This window comes from Saimiri boliviensis, chromosome 1, assembly GCF_048565385.1.
Source record: "Saimiri boliviensis isolate mSaiBol1 chromosome 1, mSaiBol1.pri, whole genome shotgun sequence".
In the NCBI taxonomy this organism is placed as follows: Eukaryota; Metazoa; Chordata; class Mammalia; order Primates; family Cebidae; genus Saimiri; species Saimiri boliviensis.
The window spans coordinates 293339120-293360415 of record NC_133449.1 but is presented as its reverse complement, the minus strand read 5'-3'; the positions used below and the strand labels follow the sequence as shown (position 1 = coordinate 293360415).

Sequence of the window (21296 nt, the reverse complement as noted above, 5' to 3'; positions counted from 1 at the left end):
AATAAATTTTTCAATATGTAATAATTTACCCATTAATTTAGAAATGCCTCACTTATTATACACACTTGAATCTTTTTGTACATAGATTATTTTTCTTGTGCTAAGAATCTGTAATACAAAGATCTCCAACTCATATTTGGAAAAAAAACTTATTGGTTATTTTAACTAATAGATTAATGCACGTTTAATTTAGAATCAGTTTCTCCAGTTTAACACATTATTTATTTAGGTAATGACATTTTGTGAAAAATTGGTCATTCATGGAAGAAGAGCTGATGTCTGTGTAACATTGTGGTCCCTTGGGGCATTTTTTATGATCTCTTTGAAATATGACAGTTTTAGTGTCTGCATCTGTGCCTGTTTTGTTGCCAAATATTTGTTTCTAAGAATTTTATATTTTTATTGTTAAATCTATGTCTTTATATCTATTTCTAAATGGTTATACATACTGTATATGAAGAAAAGTTATTGCTTTATCTGTTTTTCTTGTATTCAATCACTTTATTAAAGGTGATATTATTATGTTTCCATTTATTTCCCTTACATTTTTTACTTAAATACACCTTTTAAGCATTCATAGCTTTATAAATACTTTTTAAAAGTTTTATTAAATTTGACAGAATTATTAAACAGTATCATCCAATCCTCCTGCCATTCCATTCTAATCCTCTTCCTCTGGACCATGCTGCCTTCTGCAAGGGAGTGGAATGCTGACCTCATATTTTTCTTATTACCATAATCCATGGGGATTTGTTGCATGTAGAAATTATTTTATAGATATAATAAATTTTATTATTTGAGCAATGTTTTTCTGTTTATCTAGAAAAAAGAAAGTAACTTTTGTTTACTTTAAATTCAATCAAACTGAGAAAGCAACAAAGAGAGAGAAGATAGAAAGATTGATGTACTCAAACCCAGCATTAGAAACATCTTACTCACCCCAGGCCTACAGAATCAAATTCTCAAGGCTGAAGGCCCAGCATCTGCAGTTTTAACCAGGTTTCCAGGTAATTCTGGTACACAGTGAAGCTGAACATTCTTTCTCTAAACCCACAAGAACAACTGCAATTTTTAATAGTTATATAATGATGTCAGTTTTCAGTAAATATAAGAAGCAAGTGTGTTACCCATGATACTTTAGAGAATTGCATATGACACTTGTGAAATTGTAAGATTCACTTACAAAAATGGACTCTAACTAAACTTCAACAGACTGTGATCTGACAGTAGTGTGGAAAGAAGAACAAGATCGGGAAAGCCGAAAGAGGGAGCAAAGGCAAAGCAAGAGAGAGGAAAGGCAGGGTGGTGAAAAGAATGATTAGAAAGAGAGAGGACGTATGTGTAACACAGCTAACCTGAACAGATGGCATACTATCTTCTCTCAGATTTCCTTGTGTGGGCCACCACAATAAGGGACAGACCGCAGGCTTACTTTCATCTTCTGTTTTCAAGCTCACAAAGCCTCTCTAAGTTTCCCCACATTTTAAATTTTTAAATTATAATCCAACAATTATCAGCCTGATATAAACAGGAATGAGTATATATTCTCAGGCATTAACTTGTAGTGTATGCAGAAGTGCATAATAAACAATAGATCCCCCTATCCACAATTTTACTTTCTGAAGATTCTGTTACCTGCGGTATGATATGATAATTTGTGAGAGAGACCATGTTCACATAACTTTTATTACAGGATATTGTAATTTTTCTTTTTATTTTGGTTATTGTTGATAATCTCTCACTGTGCTGAATTTATAGATTAAACTTTATCGTGGGTATGTTTATATAGGAAAAAATGTAGTATACATAGGGTTCAGTATTATTTGTGGTATCAGGCTTTTACTGGAGAACTCCTGAACATTAATAGGGTGCCATTATCTCCCTGAGTGCAGAAAGCAAGCTCCTTAGAGTGCTGAGACAAATTGGCAAGCATTTGCTTCTGTAGCTGACTTTGCACAAGTTCTGAACTATGCCCTGAGACCCTGATAAAGAATTCTCAATGTCTGTTGAAAGGCCCTAATGAGCTGGATAGAGCAACTCATAGCAAATCAAATTGGAAAAATAGCAAAAACAAAACAAAACAAAACCCTCTATGTCCAGAATCATCATCAAATTGACTAATTAAAAAAAAAACTAAATGTCATACTGATGAACACTGCAAAGAGAGATTTGAGGGAAGCCACACTATTCTCTTAATAAAACAGCAATAACGTTATGACATGGTTGGAAAACATTTTTTAAAAATTAAATCTGATTTTTTTCAGTAATAGTAATAGAATAAAAGTTATACAGCCTCTAATGGTGATTTAGCAGTTTTATGAAAAGCTAAAGATAAAATAACTCTAAAATAGAAGTGAGGAGGGGATCACTAAATTCAGTCTTCTTCCCAGCTGGGATCCAGGATAAGGAGGAACTGGATTAGCAAGCAAATAACAACCTCATCATTAGAGCTTGTTTCATAGTCTCCACAAGCCTGTAAATAAATCCTGGAACAGAAGAAAAAATTTTGAAGAAAGAAGCATCATATACTTCATTATTTAATGAAGAGAAGATTCTCTTTCATCATGTCTTTGGGGGAAAAAAATGACATATAATTTAATGTTCTCCATTCCCTAAATCAGAGTTTTTAGTGCAATTTTAGTAAGATTCACTTACAAAAATGGATCAACATCAGTATCACCTGGTAGTTTCAAAATGTAAATCTCAGCTCTTCTCCGGGCCTATTGAATCAGAAACTCAGGGAAATTTCAGCAACCTGTGCTAATAAGCCCCCCAGGTATTTCTGATGCTCAGGGAAGTTTGAAACATACTTCTTTAAAGCATGCTTATTTTCCATTTTAAAGCCTTTATGAAGAATGTGTATGATGAAAATTATCATAGAAGTGGAATTGATGCATTTATAATTTATGCTTCCATAGGGTTTCTGTTTCTTGGTTTATTTGGAACTATAAAGCTAAGGGGTAGACTGACACCTTCCTGATACAAGAATGTTGGTATTTGCACAATGAGGTCCTGAGAGATTTTTTAAGACATTAAAAATTAGTGAGTATGAGAAGTAAGAGGGAGTTGCAGCATTAAGCACTGTCTTGTTTTCCAGGATGAAGAGGATCTCCCAGGACTTTTCTCAGGGGATCAGCGTCTACATTAAGAAGTGTCACAAGGAGGAGATAATTTTAATCCAAAACATAGAAAGTGTCATGAAGTCAAAGAGAACTGTAGCCTACTGGTTGACGTTGTGATTGGAAAGTAGCTCATGGGCTAATCTTTGCCATAGTGACATTGTGTATATTCATTTGTGTCTTTCTTACTTAATAACTTTTGATTTTTCTCCTTAATTACCTAAAAGTTTGTTATTTCTGGGAGTTTCCTTCTCTTTCTTTCACCTCCCCAATGATATCCAATAAGTATTCCAGTTTATATAAAAATATAAGAATAATTTTCGCACTTGGTGAGTGCAATTTAACTTAATATCCTTTTGAAATTTTCATATACCATCAAATTATCCTCCTAAAGTATATGATTCAGTGGATTTTACTACATTTACAAAGCTGCACAGCCGTCACCACTGTCTTGTCTAATTCCAGACCTAGGAAATGCAGTAGTCCTTCCTGCTTCGTGCCTATGAAATGTGTGGCTTGCCCTTAGTGTCCCCATGAGGGAGCCTCAGAGAATGGAGAAAGTTCAAGTCCATCATGATAGCACCTCGGCTATGAATTCACAGGAAGAGGTGAGTAAATCTGAAAAGCACAATAGCATTGGCTAGATGATCATTTGAGTTACATCATCTTCTTAATTCCTGTGGTAGCTGAGCATAGAAATTTCAGTTTAGTTACACAAACAGTAGCATGATTTTTTACTCCTCTTTTGATAGCAATCATCAAAGATTTAGAGAAATGGAAGAAATAATAATCTGTGGTTCACAGAAACCAGGATAAAAATCAAAAGGCTCTTAGTTCTCTCTTTTTTCCATATGTTAGCTATCATATCCCCTAAGGAAATATTCAAAGGCTATGACCTAGGCTGATTATATTTATAAAAGCAATGAAAATAATCCCAATGTGTGCATACATACCAGCTTCGGTGGGTGGGGTAACATAGCCGGGGATAAAACAGCCCTAGAATGCAAATACTAAAATAACCATGGGCTATCAAGCAAAAGGGCCACCAAGAATCAAGGGTGCCTTGGAAAGGGAAGTGTCCTGGGGCACAAGAGTTGGGTCTGCAAGATAAGGAAGGGAGCCCAGCTATCTCTTTCCCCTTCCTGCTGGCTGATTACCCCATGTCCCTCTAGAAAGTAGTGCTGTGAGTCCAGGCTTCCATCTGTTTGCATTCAGATCCGTGATCTTGCCAAGTCTTATCTGACCAAATTATTGGCAGCTTTGCATCCTACACAACTGACTGGGGACCCCTTCTCTGAATCCAGATGAAGTGCCCCACTTGAAAGAATCCTGCGAAGATAGTAAAACTTCTGAGCATTTATTTCCCCAATCCTCCTGGAGGCTATTCAGCCAGATACTGTGCAATACATCCGCCTGGGAGGCCACAGCAGAGGAGAGATCCACGTCAATAAAACACAGAGAAAGGGGATTTTGATGTCAATATAAGGGATCCTGGAGAGCTGTAAACCAGGGCAGGCTTCACTGTTTAGCTTCTGAGGCATAAGTAAGAGCCATTACTTCAAGTTGCTTGTTCAGTGCACTGAGCTACAGGGCCACCCTAGACTTCAAGAAGAGCCAGGACACTCAGAACTAGACTCCTGCCCTAAAACTAGGAACTCCAGACACTGCTATGTGAGAGCTACCTGAGAATCGTGTGTCATGTTCTGGGCTTCTCTTGTGCAGGGATTGCAAGACCAGGACCCTCACATTTGACCAACTCAGAGACCCTGAGGCTGCCCCAGGGATTGGGATCTTTCTTCCTCGAAACAGAAGAGAGTTTCAAATGAGATTGGACCATGACAACAGTGACTATCACTATCTAGATGACAGAAGGTTTAAGGAAAATATTCATTTACTGGTTTTCAAACATGATGAAAGAGAAAGCATGAATTATAGACTCAGTATTTAAAAACCGAATACATTATTCAGAATCAAATATAAAAGCCGGATGCCACAAATTACACCCAAATTCACATTTTGAGATACGATTGATTCAATTTCTGTTTGAGGATGCTTTTTTCTCTGTGACTTTTGGTTTAGAAGAGTCTTTTCAGATAATCTTTTTCTAAGAACTAACCAAAAGGAATTTGTTATCCAAGAGTTGTCATTGCTGTTTCTTCATTTAGGCACTCATTTATTTATTCACAGGTTGCATGCTGTCTGACCTGTCCTGGTTGGTGGGAGGCATGGAGCCTGGCTTCCTGTATAGAGTGCCCAGGGACTGGCTAGTCAGGAGCTTCAGCACCTCTTTCAGGATGCAAGCAGAGCCTAACTTTCCTGTGGAGGCTGCTGGGCCTAAATGCTTTCCCCCTACTTTTTTCTGTGAATTGACTTCTGTATCCCATATGATTGACATTTTTATTATTGACCCTATCTGACAAAAGTCAAGCAATTATGTATCTACATTTTTCTCTCTCCATCTCAGGAGCCAATATATTCAGTGTGAAAGCTCAATTTCCATTTGGAAGGAAAAAAAAATGGCTAAAGAAATTTTTTTTCCATAAGTCTAAAGTCTCAAAAAAATGTTTTAACCTATAATGAATATGTTGTGTTATGAGATATATATATATATATATATATATATATATGTTTTTGTCCTTAGTCCCTAGCACATAACTCCCCTAGCTCTTGTTAAAATCTTTTGTCATGATATTGGGTGTGTTAGTTCACAGAAGCAGACCTCGGGGAACTGAATCTCTCTACTGCCCTCTTTCTCCTACCCCAAGTCAGGACTCTAATCTTCTCTCACCTTTCTAATTAGGGATCTTAGGAAATCCCCCTGAGAGGGTTCCACCCTGGACTCTATACTGGGGGAAGGAATGCTGATGTCACAAATCTTCCATGAAAAGCCACAAGGACTGGGTTCAGAGGGCTTTTGGAAAGCGGGACATGTGGAGGTTGACAGGAAGGTGAAGAACTCATCCACATGCTGTGAGGGTGGCCCACCCCAAATCCACGGGTACAGAAGGTCTTGCATTTAGGACTCATTCAGTCCTCACACCTATGTATCTCTTCATCTGACTGATGACTTATATCCTTTCAAAGATCCTTTTTAGTAAACTGATAAACGTTAAGTTTTTCTCTGAGTTGTGTGAGACACTCTAGCAAATTAAACCCAAAGAGGTTTAATTTGGGTTAACTTAAAGCCACTTAAAATTCCAGAGACCCAAGCAAACAATTGGGAGGAAGAAAAGCCCTGAGCCCTCAACCTATGGGATGGGACATTCTCTCTAGGAGGACAGTGTTGAAGTTGAATTGAAGGACACCCAGCCAGTGTTCACTGTTGGCAGTGGGGGAGAGGCTCCACACATTTGGCCATAAAAGTCTTCTGTGGTGATTATTGCGTTCTGAGAGTGGAGGAGAAACACAGTTTGAGAGTTGTTTTTCTGAACACGAAATAAAAATATAATTTAAATACATTTGGAAAATAGATATGTCTTTATTAACACCATTCTCAATTCATCAAATTTCAGATGAAAGAAAGGTCTATTTTGTCAATTTAAGGATTTGAGCCCAGGCAATAATAAATTTAAATACAAAAGTGTAGAGGTGTCATTATTATACATTTTCCTCCTAAGTGAGTATGATGAGCTTTATCGGTTGAAAGATCGCTACTGAGAGTCAATGGCACTGAGTTATATTTTAACCTTTAGCATATGACAGAATAAACCATTAGGGTAATCTTATTCACATTGTTTCTGTGTTGGCAGAGACTACCACAGAGTTCCAGCACCTCCCTTTGTCACTCCAAAGCATCACATTTAGCCTTCACTTTTCTACCGCTTCATCTGAGATATTACTCTTTTGTCTGTGCTAACACTGACGGGTTTTCAGACTGTCTTTTAAAACACTAGACTTTGTATTTGTTAGGCCCCTTTCCACTGCTAGAGCAACTGTAATTGCACTTTGAAGTTTGCATATAATCCTTTATAGTCTTAATATGTGAGGATCCCAACTAGGTACTAAGGCATGATGAACTCCCTCCATTGAGACAACGACCCCAGTCCTATGAAGCAGAGAGTGAACACGGATGTGGATGGTCAGATGGACCCATTGTTACATGATGTGTTCAAAACGATTTCTTATACCTCCAGTGAATTTATGGGAATCTGTGCTGATTGATGTAATAAAGCTTGTCAATGATATAAAAAAGAAATGTTGTAAAAACAGGCTGAATGGCAAATATAGACACAATGCCACCACTAATTATGATGTTAAATTATATAGGGGTTGTCATACATGTCGAGGGACCACTGGTCTTTATCTACTATTAAAAGTCACCCTAAGGGATAGTCTTTTTGGCATGCACAGTGGTTCATGATGTTTTTATTGACTATTTGTCTTAGAATTAAGCAGATTTTCCACAAGGCTGGTCTAAGAGTTAGGGTGTGTAGTATGAACAGTGTAAGAAAATGTATTGGATACTATTTTGTACAGTTTGTCTCCATGGTGAATTGTGAATTTGTTATGTCAGAGGCTCTCACTCTGTTTTTTTTTTTTTCTTTTTTTCTCTGAGTTTTAAAATCCACCAAATATGAGAAAAGAACGAAATCTTTTTGTAGTCTACAACTGCTGACAAATTAATCTCTGAAATCCCTTTGGAAACCAACATAGATGTGACTTACACCAATGTATATGGACTCAGGGTCTATTGAACTTAGGAATGTACCTCTGTTGGAAACTGAAAGGATATTACATCTCTGTGAAACTTACTGTGGCATCATGGTGTTTTAACATTAATCACAAAAAAAGTTATTATGATTTTCTGCTGAGGTTTGATTAATTTTACTGACAAAAGAGGCATTACAAAAGAAAGGAGCTCTTCGAAAAACTGAAAATTTAATAGGAAATTTTATTAAATACATCATTTTGATTTGCAATCCTGTTTAAAATTTGAAAAGTTCATATTCTACATTTGAATTTTCCATATGTTTCCTTAATAAGCTGCAATAAAAATAGAATGTAAAAGTATGCTGCTTCTCATCAGTTTTATCTTTAATTTAATTAAATTTCTCTGGCTTGGTAAATCATACAAACCCATTAGTATTGATTCTAGTATGTGTGGTTTTTTTCCAGCTATTTGTTGAATTCTATTACTTTTGAAATATGCTTTCCTGTTAATTATCAAAAACTACTTACATGTCTCTTTTCATTCTAGCGTACTCATATTGTTTTATGACAAGAAAAGAGATTACACTTGTTGGTATAAGAGGAAGTTTTGTTTAGGTTAAACAGGGGAGTGTAATTTGAATTGAAGATAAAATATATAGTTATCCTAGATACAGAGTTCTGACTTCTGATTAATAGTTGGGACTGAGATGGCTTCGAGGTAGGAACTGTAATTTTGCAATACTTTGGCAGACTTTCACCTGCACTGGGATGAGATGAAGGAAACTCAGTCCTCTTGCGGTTCAGGAAGCCTGACTCTTATTCCTGGACATAACCCTATCTAGAAGAGAAGCAATGTTGTTTGTTTATTTTGGATTCAGTTTTCTCAATGTATTTTCTGCATAAATAATAAATCAGTTCAAATTTTTAGAATTTTCTATTTGGTTTAAAAAATATTTGTGAATGTGTGTGTATGTATGTGTGTATGTATACATACATACACATATATATATATATATATGTATACACATAAATCTTTGTGTTTAGGGAAATTAGTTTCTTGTATACTTGTGTATAAATTGGTCTTACTTTATATTTAGAAACTGCATAAGTTGAGGCAAGTTGCTTGTCACAAAGACTATTCTTGTTTTCTTTAATCTGAACTGGAAATTTAAAAACTTACTAAAATATTAAGGCAACTAATGTTCCCAAAGTAAATTTTCCCTACTCAGATTTTAGCCAAACAACAATATGCCCATAAAGAGTTAAATTTGTGCTTTAAGAAAGAGAAAAGAAATTGTGCTGAGGAATCCTAGTTGGCCCAGGAGGTTAGGAAAGTGACCTTAATTCTACCTCTGCAAGTCATCAATTTGATTCAGTCCAGGTTGGCAGTTTCTCAGAACATCTGTCATCTGATTGCTCTTTAGCGATCAGTAAACAAGAAAATCCAGATGTTTTCTGTGTTCTCTTGCTAGCAAATGCATCCTCCTGGGAGTATTTTTTTTTTTTCTTTAATGTAAACTCATCCAGAGGAGATTGTTTTGTGATCACCCTGTGTAAGCCATATCTGCCTCCCTCCCTAAACTGAGGTTTGGGTGTCAAGACTGATAGTGCTACATATGCAGTAAGAGAGAATGCAATGATTTATGACAATAATGATGCTTTCTGGGGAGAGCATCATTTTGCAAAGGAAATGGCTTAGTCATGGTTGCTCATGCCGACATCCACAATACATACAAAGGTGTGAGTATGATGAATCATGGTGACTTGGCTTGTAGGCATACTGATTTTTATAGGAATATTTATATACAATTTTTAAAATTTAAATCTGTAAAATCCAATTATTCTTATTGCTGCAGCGCAGGTGTATGTGACTGGGTCATGTTCTAGAAAAGGGTCTAGGAAAGGATAGTCATGTTGGGTGACCGTGACAATTAACCAAGTATAGGACAGGATACTTAATACTGATATTATTTTGCTATTTATATTTTGGTCATGCATACTATACTTCTATTTATTGGAGCAACAGGGTGCTTGTTGGAGGCATTGATGAACACTGTGGGCATTTTTCCATATAAAGTTCATGTTAGAGTTTAGGTGAATCCCCTGATTAAAGAAAAGAAGTACCTGGGAAGCTCTGCCTGTAAGTTAGAATGGCAGCAGTAAGTGGAAAATAAACGTCCACGTGGGTCACAACTCTACTCTGTAGCAATGAGCATGGAGACCAAGGTCCAGCTCAGGGCATTACAGCTAAAGAGATATGCTCTAAATTTGCCTGAGGACTCCAACTTTCTCATAGACAGGACTGAAAGTACATCATAGAGTTGATAGGTCTTCAAGGGGAAGGTGTGCCTGCAAAATGCCAAGTTCGGGTAGGAAAGAGATGTCCTGTGTTCTAGAAACAGCCCTAGACCCTCTCCAGGCCTGGTGTTCAGACGGGCAGGCACAAGCTGCTCAGTGGTGTCCAGAAAAGACGGCTTCAAACTTACTGTCATTTATCTATGCTCTGATCAAGGTCATGTGTTATAAAATTGTTATAAACCAGTCCAATTGGGAAAGGTATGCCTTTCTCCCCAGTCCCAATGTTCCCCTGCCTGCCCTGTCCCCATAACTCCTGGGGAGGTGCTTTGCTCCTTTTCTTCCTGTTCTTAAGCCTTTACAGCACACCATTAGCACATATCTATGTGTGTGCGCATTTGTGAGTGCACACATGCAGGCTCGATTAGTCTCATAATTTAGTTTTAATTATTAAAATTGGTGCATACAATCTTTACATATAATTTTACTTTCACTTGTGTTAATTTAAAATATATTCTAGTATTTAATGTTTATTTTAAAATTTGTCTTATTTTATGTATGTTTATTAAAACTCATTTTAAATATTAAAATTTGCTTTTAATATTCAAAATCATTATATTGTCCAGCCTTTAAAGTGTCCAGTAATTTTTAAAAGGTTTTTTACAAATCTGGAAGCTCCTCATCACAACAGATACCTCATTCCTTCTCCCTAAAGGAAAATATGTTCAATTTTTTTGTTGTTGTTATTTTGGGGTTTATCTCTACATCATTAATAATTATGTGTATATTGTTGCTTCTTCATTTTTTAGTTTTAGCTGTAGTCTATTGACTCCTTATAATTAAAGGTGGGAATTTAGCTTTCTCATATGAATCTTTTCTAACTGACTTCTATTTTCCAATTCTCTTTTCTTTAATCTTCCAAATATACTTGCATCATAATTTCGTTTAGATCAATATTTAATATTTACATTGTTATTACTATGTACATGTTCTTCATACATGTTTTCCTAGCTTATTATCATGAGTTTATCTTTCTTACATATGAGCTGGTATTCCTCTGTCACTGTTTCAGCACCAGCCTCTCCTTCCACTGTGTAACTCCTGTCTCAGGATGTTCATGGCACCCTCCCTCTTGCTGCCTGCGTGAATTCCTCCCAGGCTTCGGGCTGCTCTGAGCTGCCTGGAGGGATTTCTCTCTAAGTCTGCTGGCTGCTTCCCATTTTCAGACCCCACCTTCACTATTGTCTTGTGAATCCTTTTAACTCTTTTTAATGTTGGATGTCACACTTTCTGAATTTTCTTATGTTTTATTTCTTTTTATCTTGGATTATACCTTGGATTTTGTTGGTCATGTTTTCTAGTAACTTCCTGAGATAGGGTGCACAGGTTGTAAAATGATTGAGAACATATATGTTTGAAATGTCTTTTTTCTATCCTTGTACTTTATTTGTAGTTTGATTTGCTTTAGAATTCTAAGGTAGAAATCATTTATTTATTTATTTATTTTTGCAGAATGTGGAAAGCATTTTATTATTTATTTATTTATTCATTTTTATTTTACTTTAAGTTCTGGGGTAGATGTGCAGATCTTGCAGGATTGTTTCATAGGCACACACATGCCATGGTGGTTTGCTGTCTCCATCCCCCTGTCACCTACAGCAGGCATTTGTCTCAGTGGGTCTTGAACTCCTGGGGTCAAGTAATCTTTCCACCTTGGCCTCCCACGGTGCTGAGAATACTGCATGAGCTGCACTCAGCCTCAATCACTTACATGAAAACTGTTTTCCTCTTTGGAAGCTTGCTGCATTTTCTGCTTGGCATGTTCAGTGTTCTGAAAATTTCTGATGTCATCTTTTGGTATGGCTCTATGTTTCCTCCATTATGTTTGGCCATCAGTGATGCCTTTAAATCTGGAAACCCATCATTTCCAAGTCTGACCTTATGTTTTTTTAAAAGTGTTTTACTGACAATTTTCTCTACTTGTTTTCTTTGTTCCTTCTGTCATCTTTAATTGAGAATCTGTAATCTCTGTATTATAATAAAATGTTTAGACCTTTTTTTGTTAATATCTTTAGAACTGGTTAATTGATTTTAACTACAGTATGATATTATACTATAGTAATAATTGAATAATACATTAATAGATATTCAGATTGTTTCCCTTTTGAAATTCTGTAAATAATACTTTAATGAAGGTATTCGTGAAGGTATTTTTGTGCATGTGTACAGAATTTATGTAATACAGAGAAAGGTTAGAGAAAATGTACATTTAAACTTTATCAGACATTGTTATATCTTAAGTGGTAGCACAATTTACATTCCTACTTATGATCGATCGTTGAAAAACATTTCTCTGCATCCTCTTCAATGCTTGATACAATCATACCTTTAAAATTTTGCCAACATGATGGGTAAGGAATTGTTACTCAATTGAATTTGCAACTATAAAAATTGGAGATATTTCCATATATATTAATTGAACATGTTTATTCTATGAATAGCCTATTGATATCATTTGTCCATAAATTCTAAACTAAATTGAATTTGTCTATATGACAAAAAGCATACATCAAAATATAAAAAATTGCAAAATCTGAATTATATAGAAAATACTTGAGTTTTGCTTAACAGAATTCCATAACTAATAGGAAAATACCTGAATTTGAAGGATATAGCTAAATAAAATTTATTCATAATTTTTATATTTATTATTTTAAATAAGGAGCCTATTTCTTTTTTAAAATTAAAATAGCAAATGAGCTATGAACCCTGATTTGCTTTTTATATATTAATTTTGTTGGCTGTTTTCATCATTTACAAAACATTGCTAATGTGCCTTATTTGTAAGTTGATTCATTTTTTAAGTTACAAAAGTATATGTTAAATTTTTCTCTATGTCCAAAATAGAAGAAAAATTAACCACAATCCTAAAAAAAGATATAATCAGTATTAATATTTTATACATATGGCACTCTTTTTATGCTTATATAAAAGTTATATATTATAAATATGAATATTATGTACAAGTCACATTATTTTTAACTCAATATCACATGATGAACATTTCCTTCTACATTATCAAATATTATTATACAACAGTATTTTAAATGGCTGCATAGCATTCTGTTACATGGATATGCAACAATTTATTAAAGCAGTTTTTAACTTTTCTTTTTTTTTATTCTTATACTTTAAGTACTGGGGTACATGTGCAGGTCTTGCAGGATTGTTGCATAGGTAAACACATGCCATGGTGGTTTGCTGCCTCCATCCCCCCATCACCTACATCAGGCATTTCTCCCAAGGTTATCCCTCCCCAGTCTCCCTTCCCCTAGCCCCTACCCCACCAACAGACCCCATTGTGTGATGTTCCCCTCCCTGTGTCCATGTGTTCTCATTGTTCAACACCCACCTGTTTACAATAGCAAAGACCTAGAATCAACCCAAATGCCTATCAATGACTGGATAAAGAAAATGTGGCACATATACACCATGGAATTCTACGCAGCCATAAAAAGGATGAGTTCATGTCCTTTGCAAGGACATAGATGAACCTGGAAACCATCACTCTTAGCAAACTGACACAAGAACAGAAAACCAAACACTGCATGTTCTCACTCATAGGTTTTCGCTTTTCTGTTGAAAAATTTAACATGGTAATGTTAAAAGTTCCTGGTAAATGCCTTATATAGAGTATATTTTTATTCCTACTTTTTCCCATAACATTAATCAAATATCATTTTTATTTACAATTGTAAAATTATCACAATAATTCAATGCTTCACTTGTTAAAGATGGCATATAGTTGTGCACATGTGCACACACACACAGGAACTTTCCATATCTTTTGGCAGAGAGATTGATATATTGGTAAATTGAATCAAGTTTGGTGCCATAGGAAATTAGAGTCTTTGCATGCTTTGCTAGGCCAATTCTGTGATCCATTAGGAAACTGTTAACCTAGTTTAGTTCCCTCGCACAATTACTGTTAAATAAATTTATATCAATTCTGATGTCCAGTTGCATGGGGTGGTGTCTTACTAAGTAATTATTTGAACTTATCAGCACATTACAGAAATTTCAGATTAACATTCCTGTTTTACATGATTAAAGTGTCACCATTAGCATCAAGGAAATGAAACACTTGCTTCCCAAGGAGCTGCTGAGATGATCATTGAAAAACCTGAGTACCATATTTCACTGAATTGCAAATACATAGTTTCATCACATTTTAACATAAAAAATGTGAATGATCTTACAGTCAACTGTGTCTTAAAATATAGCTGGTGACACTGCTATTTTCTTAGTGGTATTTACATTAATAGCAAAGCTTGTACTCAGTGGCTTCTTCCATTCTTGAACCCACAGTCTACCAATGATGTGATAGATACCTTTGGTGTGGCTCCCATAATCCCCACATTCTCATGGTTAAACACTGTGGCCCACTCCCATTGAGTGTGGGCTGGAGCTAGTCCACAGAACACTGCAAAGGGACGGTGTGTCATTTTGAAATTAGCTTATAAAAGACTACTTATAAAAGAATTGTTTCTAGCTAGCAACCTCTCTGTGACCCTTCTTTCGTGCTTGTCCCTATTGGCAGGGCAACCTGATAAGGAAGTAAGGATGGCTTCTGACCTGGAGGCATCATGGATCTGAAGGGAGTAATCATTTCAGAGGAGAGCCACATGTCTCAAATTAGAAACATCTAAAACTTTCATTAACTGTTCAATGGATATATACATTCTGATGTTTTATACAGTGGCATACCCTATATCAATGAAGATGAGTGAAAATTACTGCTGCATACAACAATATGTATGCATCTAACCAATATGACACTGAGTGAAAAAAGACATCCATGGAAAAGCACAACTCACCATTCAGAAGGTGAGAGGCCAAAAGAATCCATGTTGTTAGAAGGATTCTTTAATTCAAGGTTGAGAAAAGTAATAATAATAATTGGAAATTAGTGATGAGTGTTTTTTGGTTAGATAACCCTTCTGGTAATATTCTATTATTTTTCATCTGAATGATGGTTATAAAATTGTATTTATTTGTTGATAATTCAGAAACTTGCATACTTATGATTTGTGCAAATTTTCTATGCAATTTTTTTTGTTATTTTTTTTAATTGTCACTGTGGCCAGGTGAGAGCTGGAGAGTCATGCAACAATTCTTTTTTCAAAATTATTTTCATTTTACTTTAAGTTCTGAGATACATGTGCTGAACATGCAGGTTTCTTACATAGGTATACATGTGCCATGGTGGTCTGCTGCACCTATCAACCCATCATCTAGGTTTTAAGCCCCACATGCTTTAGTTATTTGTCCTAATGCTCTTCCTCCCCTTGCTCCACACCCTCTGAAAGGCCCTGGTGTGTGGTGTTCCCCTCCTCGTGTCCATATGTTCTCACTGTTTAACTCCCACTTATGAGTGAGAACATGTCGTGTTTGGTTTTCTGTTCCTGTGTTAGTTTGCTGAGGGTGATGGTTTCCAGAGTTTCCAGCTTCATCCATGTCCCTGCAAAGGACATGAACTCATTCTTTTTTATGGCTACATAGTGTTTCACGTTGTATATGTCATGAACTAATTCTTAAATATTTTGAACCAAGAGAGATAAACCTCTATGTATAATCTTTTGGCCAGATAGTACTAATCTTAAGTCTCTGGCTAAGTGCATGAGGGCAAAGGATTGTGGACATGAGTGTGCCCAAAATAGAGAACCAGAAATAAGCAAAGTATGGGACTATATATTATATTAAGCTATTTTCTAAGGCCACATAGCTGTTAATGGAAGAGTCAGAACAGTAACTTGAGAGTTGAATTCTAGAATCTATTCAGCTAATACACAGTAGGCTGCCTAGAAGAAAAAGTGGCTTGTTAAAAACTTACATAGTCATAGATATGGTATTCAAATCCAGGTGCTCCTATGTTAATTAAATGTACTTTAAGTGAATGTTTTGAATTTTTCTTCATTAATTTATACACTAAACATTTTAAGAAACTCTTTTATATCAGGTAATGTATACTAACCTTGAAGATTCAAAATGTTTAGAAAAAAATCCTTCCCTCAGTGACTTCATGGTTGAGAAAAACTTATGGGTACAAAATCAAATTAACTCAAACTTGACACATATTTACTAGGTCCAGCAACTGTCAAAGGGGATCTAAGCAGTAGATATTCAAAGATGAATAAGACATGAAGCATGCCCATAACAGCCTCACTCTCTAGTGGAAGAGATTGAAACATTTTGAAAAATAGCTGAGGTCAGTACAATATAATGTAAAACATGTGTGAGGTTCAGAGCTAGGTGAGCCCAGGGCCACATAGGGTTTCAGAGAGATAGCGAGATTTATCTGGGCTTATAAGTAGAAATGAAATTTGTCAGGAAGATATGAGAATATTCAAAGAAGAAAAAGCTGATTGTGGGAAATGTCTGGTATTGAGAAATTGCCTGCCATGGCTTGGAAATGCAGGAGTGGCCAGTATGAGGGGTCTCAGGTTGCAGGAGACAGGGCTTTGCTAACAGTCTTTTGCTCAGAGAGCACTCAGTAGTCAGGGGATAGATGAAGTTTCCATAAACTTGAGCTAGAAGGAAATGGTTTAAGAGAGAATTCAGAAACACATTCCAATGCTGGAGTGAGAGAGAGGACTCAGGGATTGAACAAGTGTATACTGCTCTCAGAGATAAAGAAGAAAATGATTGTCAAAGTTGCTACTGCTTTGGAGTATGATATGTTGGATGCATTCAGTCTAAGTTGCCTGTGAAATATTTCCGGAGAAGAATCCAATATATTTCAGCTAAGTAATACTTGTATATTCTTACATCCTTATCTCTCTATATTACCAAATGTTGTTTACTCTTTTACTACTTACACAGAGAAGAAGTTCAAATGAAAATACTCGACGACTAAAGATCCACTGCTATCACTGAATTGAGGATGAATGCTTTTTGGAGCTGTTACTATGGAATCAATTTGTGAAAATTGTAATAACATTAGATTTTATTAAAGATCTAATGTTCATTTTTAAATCAAGGGTGAAGCTTTTTGTGGCGCCAATTTAATCATTAAAATTAAGTTTTTTGTTTGTTGTTACCTTAGAATTCTAAGTGTATTTTTTATTGTACTTTAGGATCTGGGGTACATGTGCAGATCATGAAAGATTGCTGCATAGGTACATACATGGCAATGTGGTTTGCTGCCTTCCTCCCCCGTCACCTATATCTGGCATTTCTCGCCTTGTTATCCCTCCCCAACCTCCCCATCCCCCACTGTCCTTCCCCTAGGGCCCCCAACAGACCCTAATGTGTGATGCTTCCCTGCTTGTGTCCATGTGTTCTCACTGTTCAACACCCACCTATGAGTGAGAACATGCAGTGCATGCTTTTCTGTTCTTGTGTCAGTTTGCTGAGAATGATGGTTTCCAGATTCATCCACGTTCCTACAAAGGACATGAATTCATCCTTTTTTATGGCTGCATAGTACTCCACGGTGTATATGTGCCATATTTTCTTTATCCAGTCTATCACTGATGAACATTTGGGTTGGTTACAGGTCTTTGTTATTGTAAACAGTGCCGCAATGAACATAATTGTGTATGTGTCATTGTAATAGAATGATGTATAATCCTTTGGATATATACGCAGAAATGGGATTGCTGGGTCAAATGGTATTTCTATTTCTAGGCCCTTGAGGAATCACCACAGTGTCTTCCACAATGGTTGAACTCCCACCAACAGTGTAAAAGTGTTCCTTTTTCTCCACATCCTCTCCAGCATCGGTTGTCTCCAGATTTTTTAATGATTGCCATTCTAACTGGCATGAGATGGTATCTCAAAATGGTTTTGATTTGCATTTCTCTAGTTACCAGTGATGATGAATATTTTTTCATGTTTGTTGGCCTCATATATGTCTTCTTCTGAAAAGCGTCTGTTCATCTCCTTCACCCACTTTTGAATGGGTTTGTTTGTTTTTTTCTTGTAAATCTATTTTAGTTCTTTGTAGATTCTGGGTATTAGCCCTTTGTCAAATGGGTAGATTGCAAAAATTTTTTCCCACTCTGTTGGTTGCTGATTCACTCTAATGATTGTTTTTTTTCTGTACAGAAGCTCTGGAGTTTAATTAGATCCCATTTGTCTATTTTGGCTTTTGTTGCCAATGCTTTTGGTGTTTTAGTCATGAAGTCCTTGCCCATGCAATAAATATAATTTTCCATATTAATATTCTAAAGAAGAAATGCCATGCAATCATATCAATTAACGGAGAAAAAACATTTGACAAAATGGAACACGTTCCATGATAAAAAATATCTCAGCAACCTAGACCTAAAACTTTCTCACCCAGATATAGAGATCATCTACATCAAATCTACAGCTGTCATTGTATCATTTACATGTCAAGGGGTACAGGTATATAAGTATATACCTGTATATAAAGTAACATAATAATTTTTATAAAGCCAGATGTATCTTTCCTTTGACTTGAAATCCAGCTCCTAATTATTTACTCAAGAGAATTGAAAACAAGTTCACAAAAAGGTTTTTCCAAGAATGTTCATAGCAGGTCTATTTATAATAGTTAAAAACTGGACAACATCCCAGGTGTCTTCAACAATGAATGAACAAACAAATTGTACTATTTCCACAATGGAACACTATAATAAAAAAGGAACAAATGTATGGTGAATGCAAGAACCTGGATGCATTACAAAAGCATGCTGAACAAAAAGCCTCATGCATGTGAGAACGTATGGGTCCATTTTGTTTACACACAATTTTAAACAGACAACACTGATCTCTATTGAAAAAACAAATCTGAACAATGGTTGCCAATTTGGGCGTAGTGCGGGGGGACAGGTAGTGCTGGAAGTGACATAAAGAAACTTTCTGTGCTGACGGTAATATTCTATATTTTTATTTGGGTTTAGGTTATAGTATATGCATTTGAAAGAAAAACTTAGTAAATCTATACTTACTAGTTATCCATTTCATTGTGTATACATTTTAATTAAAATCGATAAACAAATATTGAAATCATGCTACTGTATGCACACTTAAGCATTTGAAAGGTTGTGTACTGATGTCTGCAATATACTTGAAAGCATTTCTAAAATTGGATTAAATGATAAATGAATGTATAGATTTGATAAATCAAGTAAAATAAAAGAATAACAAAATCTAGGTGGTAGATATTTTGGAATTCATTGTAAACTTCTTTCAGTATTCTATGTTCTTGAAAAATTTCATTAAGAAATCTTGGAAAATGACATTTATGTGGCCAAGAAACATATGAATATGAAAAAATGCTCAGTATCACTGGTCACTAGAGAAATGCAAATCAAAACTACATTGAGATACCATTTCACGCAAATTAGAATGACGATCATTAAAAAGTCTGGAGACAACAGATGTTGGAGAGGGTGTGGAGAAATAGGAACGCTTTTCCACTGTTAGTGGGAGTGTAAATTAGTTCAACCATTTTAGAAGACACTGTGGTGATTCCTCAAGGACCTAGAAATAGAAATATCATTTGGGCCAGCAATTCCATTACTGGGTATATACCAAAGGATGGTAAATTGTTCTATTATAAAGACACATGCACACGTATGTTCACTGTGGCACTGTTGTTTACAATTACGAAGACCTGGAACCAACCCAAATGCCCATCAATGGTAGACTGGATAAAGAAAATGTGGCATATATACACCATGGAACACTATGCAGCCATAAAAAAGGACGAGTTCATGTCCTTTGTAGGAACATGGATGAATCTGGAAACCATCGTTCTCAGCAAACTTACACAAGAACAGAAAAGCATACACTGCATGTTCTCACTCATAGTTGGATGTTGAGCAATGATAACACATGGACATAGGGAGGGGAACATCACACACTGGGGTCTGTTGGGGGATGGAAGCTAGTGGAGTGATAGTGGGGGGTGGGGAGGTTGGGGAGAGATAACATCGGGAGAAATGTCTGAGGTAGGTGATGGGGCAGGTTGGAGGCAGCCAACCACCATGGCATGTGTGTACCTATGCAACAATCCTATAAGATCTACACATGTACCCTAGAACCTAAAGTATAATTCAAAAAAAAAAAACTTGGAAAAATTAATGCTACCGAATTCTTTATCCAGATTCCATTTTCCCACCAGAATAGAAGATAGGCTGATGCACAAATGCCTTTAAATCTACTCACTGTGTCTAAGTAAGGTTGCTGAATCCATGGTTTGTCATTTTATAGTTTTATTTTCTTAGATTCATAACTTTTGTTGAGCCTCTTTACTGCTTTGAGCCAACAATGAAATTATGTGCTCTTAAAGATTCTAATATCCCAACAGACCTCAGACCTGCAAACTTAACTGTCTGAAAGGCTCTTCTTATTGACTGACCTATATTTATATGTATTGTTATTGCTGTCTGTGGGGTCAGGCCTGCAAACATCAAACCTACCACCAGAAGGCACATTTTATTGACAGAGGTTAGGGACGTAAAGTTTACAGGGTTTGCTCCCAGCAAGTTCCTTATTCATTTTAGGGTCTTCCCTAAGATTTGTGACCCCTAATTCAGCGGAGAGGCTACTTCCTCATCCAATGCTGTGAACTTGTTCATGTCATAATGTTATACCATCTTTTATCCATCTTTAGCCATCCATTATAAATCAACACAGTATCCATCCCCTTGGAATCACATAGTATGCACGCTCTTGGAATTAATTTGAAAAATCACATAGTATCCAAGCACTTGGAATCAAACTGGAAAAGTTTTATAAAACTAGACAGAAAAGGTAGATTTGTGGAATACTCTTTGGAAGTAAGCTGAGGAAGAAAGTTCTAAAGAGAACAATCCAGGAGGACACAAGGCAGCAGAAATGAGGCACAGGGATGATTACAGAATATAATAATTGACCATGGAAACTGTCCTGTCCCAGTCCCCTCATTAAGGCATCTGTAACTGCAGCCACTGGCCTCCATTTCTGGGATCACATTCCTGTTCCAACATAGCACTGTGGGACTAGCAAGTTTCATCTGAATCTCAGATTTTCTAGGCACATTCCTGTGCTCCAACATAGCAGGCTTAATCTGAATTTTAGAAGTTCTAGGTACTTTGTTAGAAGTGAATTTGTCAGCATAGAGAAGTAAAGCTTTGATTATCTTAAGGAAGGGGGATTCTATGTATAATAAAACAGTTGCTACTTAGATATGTCTGTGGGTAATCAACAATTGCTGAA

General features: G+C 36.0%; 1 long non-coding RNA gene across 1 annotated transcript; it reads left to right on the top strand.

The window, feature by feature from the left end:
• The first annotated feature begins 493 nt into the window (after window positions 1-493).
• On the top strand, window positions 494-5684 carry LOC141581519 (uncharacterized). Its single transcript, XR_012514226.1, has 3 exons — window positions 494-1007; window positions 3098-3727; window positions 4842-5684. It is a non-coding gene; the product is annotated as an uncharacterized LOC141581519 (long non-coding RNA).
• Window positions 5685-21296: the final 15612 nt, after the last annotated feature.